Source organism: Microcebus murinus, chromosome X, assembly GCF_040939455.1.
Source record: "Microcebus murinus isolate Inina chromosome X, M.murinus_Inina_mat1.0, whole genome shotgun sequence".
NCBI lineage: Eukaryota > Metazoa > Chordata > Mammalia > Primates > Cheirogaleidae > Microcebus > Microcebus murinus.
The window spans coordinates 53,637,942-53,643,313 of record NC_134136.1 but is presented as its reverse complement, the minus strand read 5'-3'; the positions used below and the strand labels follow the sequence as shown (position 1 = coordinate 53,643,313).

The 5,372-nt window shown below is 38.3% G+C and overlaps 1 pseudogene; it reads right to left on the bottom strand.

Annotated features, from left to right (window-relative positions):
• Window positions 1-703: 703 nt before the first annotated feature.
• Window positions 704-1,718, bottom strand: LOC105857812 (tubulin beta chain pseudogene; annotated as a pseudogene).
• Window positions 1,719-5,372: the final 3,654 nt, after the last annotated feature.

Below are 5,372 nucleotides of genomic sequence, written 5' to 3'. Positions count from 1 at the left end.
CTGCCCTTCTGATCCCCTTCTCCCAGGGAAAGGAAGGAATCCAATGTATGAGTGAGGTGGGGAGGGGAGCATTCCACTCCACAGAGTGGGGCAGATCCCTCCAAAGGAAAGACCTTGGAGAGAGATTGAAAATGGAGATAATACTGCTACCACCTCCCTTAAAGCTGAGAGATAAAATATGCAAATATCTAGATGTTAACTGAAAAGCCTGGATTTTCCTCTCCCAAACTGTTCTAGAATGGAAAATCCCATCCCTTCCTCATAGTGACTTCTCCTGCCCCTGCCCTGCCCCACTTTGCTACTACTTGGGCTTAGGATGATGGTGGTCATCTTGGTTTTCAGCACCCAGTTGATTTTAAATGGCATCTTAATGAGACCTAGCTTCTTAGAGAGAATTATTTTAAAATCAGTGGGAAATATTAACTGGACAGATGGGAGGAATGGGCACCAGAAGAACATACAGGGTTACCCAGAAAGGTAGAAATCTGGGATTCCTAGAGTGGAAAGAGAGAGGAGACATTCAACAAACAAGTATTTACTGAGCACCTACTATGTGCCAGGCACTGTTCTAGACCCACCTAAAAGAAGAAGATTAAGGAAAATAAAAACAGAGGCAGCAAACACAAATTCTGAGGGAGAGGAATGGGGTAGTTGAGGAAGAAGGCTAAGGGAGCGGGAAGCCTGAGGTGATGGGGGCTGTGCCTTAGGTGTCCTCTTCCACCTCCTCACCGAAATCCTCCTCCTCTTCCACGGTGGCATCCTGGTACTGCTGATACTGTACCAGTGGAGGAAGGCCTTCCGGTGGAACATGGCAGTGAACTGCTCTGAGATGCACAGGAACAGCTCCTGCATGGCCATGCTGTTGCCGATGAAGGTGACCGTCGTCTTGAGGCCATGAGGTGGGATGTCGCAGATAGCCGTCTTGACATTGTTGGAGATCCACTCCACAAAGTAGCTGCTATTCTTGTTCTGCACTTTGAGCATCTGCCTATCTACCTCGTTCATGGACATCCGTCTACGGAAGCCACAGTGAGGTACCGGCTATAGCAGGTGTCACTGGCAGCCATCATGTTCTATGCATGAAAAATCTGCTGAGTGAGTCTGAGCACAGTGAGAGCCCAATACTGATGGCTTCCACAACTAGTCAGAGGGACAAAGCCAGGCATGAAGAAGTGGAGACGTGGGAAGGGCACTTGTTGACTGCCAGTTTGTGGAGGTCAGCATTGAGCTGTCCAGGGAAGTGGGGGCAGGTGGTGACACCACTCATGATAGCTGAGATGACATGGTTCAGGTCCCCATAAGTCAGTGTGGTCAGATTGAGGGTGTGGAAGCAGATGTCATAAAAGGCCTCATTGTCAATGCAGTAGGTCTCATCAGTGCTCTCTACCAACTGATGGATGGAGAGGGTGGCATTGTAGGGCTCAACCACGGTGTCAGACACTTTGGGTGAGGGGACCACACTGAAAGTATTCACTATGCCATCAGGATATTCTTCTCATACCTTTCTGATAAGGAGGGTGCCCATTTCAGAGCCTGTGCCCCCACCCAGCGAGTAGGTCAACTGGAGATCCTGCAGGCAGTCACAGCTCTTAACCTCCTTCTGTACCACATCCAGGACCCAATCAACCAGCTCAGCCCCTTCTGTATAGTGGTCCTTGGCCAGTTGTTGCCTGCCCCACACTGACTGAAAAGTTGTCTGGTCTGAAGATCTGACCAAAAGGACCCTATTGAGATGTTTGACTCCTTATATATGCTGGATATGAGTCCCTTGTCAAATTAATTGATTGCAAATATTTTCTCTCATTCAACAGAGTATCTCTTCACTCTGTTCATTGTTTCCTTTGCTGTGAAGACTTTTCAGCTTAATTAAGTCCCATTTATTTATTTTTGTTGTTGCTGTATTTTCTTTTGGGGTATTACTCATATGTTATTTGCTTATGCCAATCCCTAGAAGAGTTTATCCTATGTTTTCTTCTAAAATTATTATGGTTTCAGGTCTCAGATTTAAGCCTTTAATTAATATTGAGTTAATTTCTGTATATGGTGAAAGATAGGGATACAGTTTCATTCTTTGATTGTTGCTATCCTATTTCCTCAGCACAATTTATTGAATAGAGTATGATTTCTCCAGTGTATGTTTTTGTCTGCTTTGATGAAAACCATATGCTTGTCACTATATAGTTTATTTCTCAATTCTCTATTCCATTCAATTGGTCTATGTGTCCACTGTTATCACTGTACCATGCTGTTTTGGTTACTATTGCCTTGCAGTATAACTTGATGTAAAGTGATATGATGCCTCCAGATTTGCTCTTTTTGCATAGAACTGCTTTGGATATTTCAGCTCTTTTTCAGTTCCATATGAAATTTAGGATTGTTTTTTCTAGATATGTAAAAAATGACAATGGTATTTGATGGGGATTGTGTTGAATGTGTAAATCATTTAGGGCTGTGTGAACATTTTAACGGTGTTGATTATTCTAGTCCACAAGCATGGGAAGTTTTTCCATTTGGTTGTGTTATCTATGCTTTCTTTCATCACAGTTCTCTAGTTCTCCTTATAGAGATCTTTCGCCTTCTTAAGTTCTGTTTATGTGGTGAATCCCAAATTTATTAATTTGCATATGCTGAACCATCCTTGCATACCTGGGATGAAGCCCCCTTGATCATGATGAATTATCTTTTGGATATGCTGTCGAATTTGGTTTGGCAGCATTTTGTTGAGGGCTTTTGCATCTATGTTCATAAGGGATATAGATCTGAAGTTTTCTTTTTTCTTTTTTTGGTTCTTTCCTGGATTTGGTATCAGAGTGATACTGGCTTTGTATTATGCATTAGGGAGGATTATATCCTTCTCGATTTTATGGAACAATTTCAGGAGAATGAGTGCCAGTTCTTCTTTAGGTCTAATAAAATTCTGCTGTGGATCCATCTGCTTCAGGACTTTTTTGTTATTGTTTTGAGGAGAGATTTTTTTACTGTTTCAAACTTGTTACTCACCATTGGTCCCTTCAGTATTTCTATTTCTTCCAGATTCAAGATTGAAAGGGCACAGATTTCCAAAAATTTATCCATTTCTCTAGATTTTCTAGTTTGTATGTGTACAGATTTTCATAGTGGTCATATATGATACTTTGTATTCCTGTAGTATCTGTTGTAACGCCTTCATTTTATTTCTGATTGAGCTTATTTGAGTAATTTCTCTAATATTTCTGGCTAATCCAGCTCATGGTTTGTCAATTTTGTTTATCATTTGGAAGTTCCAACTTTTTTCTTTGTTGATCATTTGTATTTTTTATTTCTATTTCATTTGGTCCTGCTTTGATCTTGTTATTTCTTTGCTTCTGCTAGCTTTTACATTTGGTTTGTTTTTCATTTTGAGGTCCCTTCAAGTGTGACATTAGATTGTTAATTTGTAATCTTTTTGTCTTTTTGGTGTAAGCCTTTAAGGCTATGAACTTCCCTGTTAGCACTACTTTTCTTGTATCCCACAGATTTTGGAAGCTTGTGTTGCTGTGTCTTTAAAGTCAAAAATCTTTTTGATTTCCATATTGATTTTATCATTGACTCAAGTGTCATTCAGCAACAGGTTTTTTAGTTTTGGTTTATTTGTGTAGTTTTGAGATTCCCTCTTATAACTGATTTCTAGTTTCATTCCACTGTACTTTAAGAGGATACATGGTCTGAGTTTGATTTTTCTTAATTTGATGAGACTTGATTGGTGGCTTAACATATGTCTGTCTGGTAAAATATTCCCATATGCTGATTAGAATAATGTATATTCTTTAGTTTTTGAGTAGAATCTTCTGTAAATGTCTGTTAGACCCATTTATTCTAGAATCTCATTTAAGTCCAGTGTTTCTTTGTTACTTTTTTGCCTTGATGATGTGTCTAGTTCTGTCAGTGGAGTGTTGAAATTCCCAGCTATTATGTCTCTGTTTCTTTCCTTAGATCTAGTAGAATTTGTTTCATGATTCTAGGTGCTCATTTGCTAGGTCCATATATACATTTAAGATTGCTATTTCTTTCTTTATCATTATATAATGATCATCATTGCTTTTTACCATTGTTTGTTTAAAGTCTATTTTATCTGATATGAGAATACCTACTCCTGCTCACTTTTGGTTTCCATTTGCATAGAATATTTTTTCTATACTTTTACCTTGAGTCTATGAGAATCTTTGTGAGTTAAATGGGATTCCTGGAGACACTATATATTCTAGTTGTGTTTTTTCATCCATTCAGGCAATCTATATCTTTTAAGTGGGGCATTATGACCATTTGCATTCAATGTTATTGATATGCTAGATATTGTTCTGGTCATCATGTTGATTGTTACTTAGTTGCTTTGTTTTCTTCCTTGTTTTACTGTTGTTTAAGAGCTGTGAGTTTTATCTTTTGGGTGATTTTATACTGGTTGGAATCGATTGCTGTGTTCCATGTATAGAGAACATTTGAGCATTTCTTGTAGGGCAGGTCTAGTCTTGACAAATTCCCTTAGAGTTTTCTTGTCTGGGAAGACTTTCTTTCTCCTTCGTTTATGAAACTTAGTTTTGCAGGATACAAAATTCTTGGCTGACAGATATTCTGCTTAAGAAGACTAAAATCGGGACCATAATTTCTTTTGTTTTGTAACATTTCTGCTGAGAAGTGTGCAGTTAGTCTGATGAATATCCTTTGTGATTTACTTGATGCTTTCATCTTGCAGCTTGGAAGATTTTTTCCTTCAGTTTTACTTTGGCTTCACTAATGACATTGTGTCTTGGTGATGTCCTATTTGCCTTGAATCTTCTAGGTGTTTGCTCACCTTTTTATACCTGGATGTCTAAATCTTTCATGATACCAATGAAGTTTTCCTCTAATATTCCCTTAAATAGGCTTTGCATGCTTTTTGCACCCTCAAGTGTACCTATGATTCTCATATTTGTACATTTTTAATAATCCCATATTTCTCAGAGATATTGTTCATACCTATTGATTAATTTTTCTTCACTTTTGACTGACTGGGTCAATTTGATAGGCTTGTCTTCAAGCTCTGAAATTCTTTATCCTGCTTGGTCTAGTATGTTGTTAAAACTTTTCACTGCATTTTGACATTCTCTAAATGACTCTTTTATTTCCAGAAGTTCTGTTGTCTTTTTTCATATATTATTTACCTCTGTAGTGAATTTTTCATTCATGTCTTGATTTGTTGTTTTTGTTTGTTTGTTTATTTGTATTGGTTTTCAACTTTCTCATCAATTCCATTGATATTACTTGCAATCCATACTCTGATTTCCATATTTGACATTTCAACAATTTCCTTTTGGTTGGATTTCATTGCTGGAGAGCTACTATGTATGATCCATTGGGGGCATGGAAACAGCCTTTTT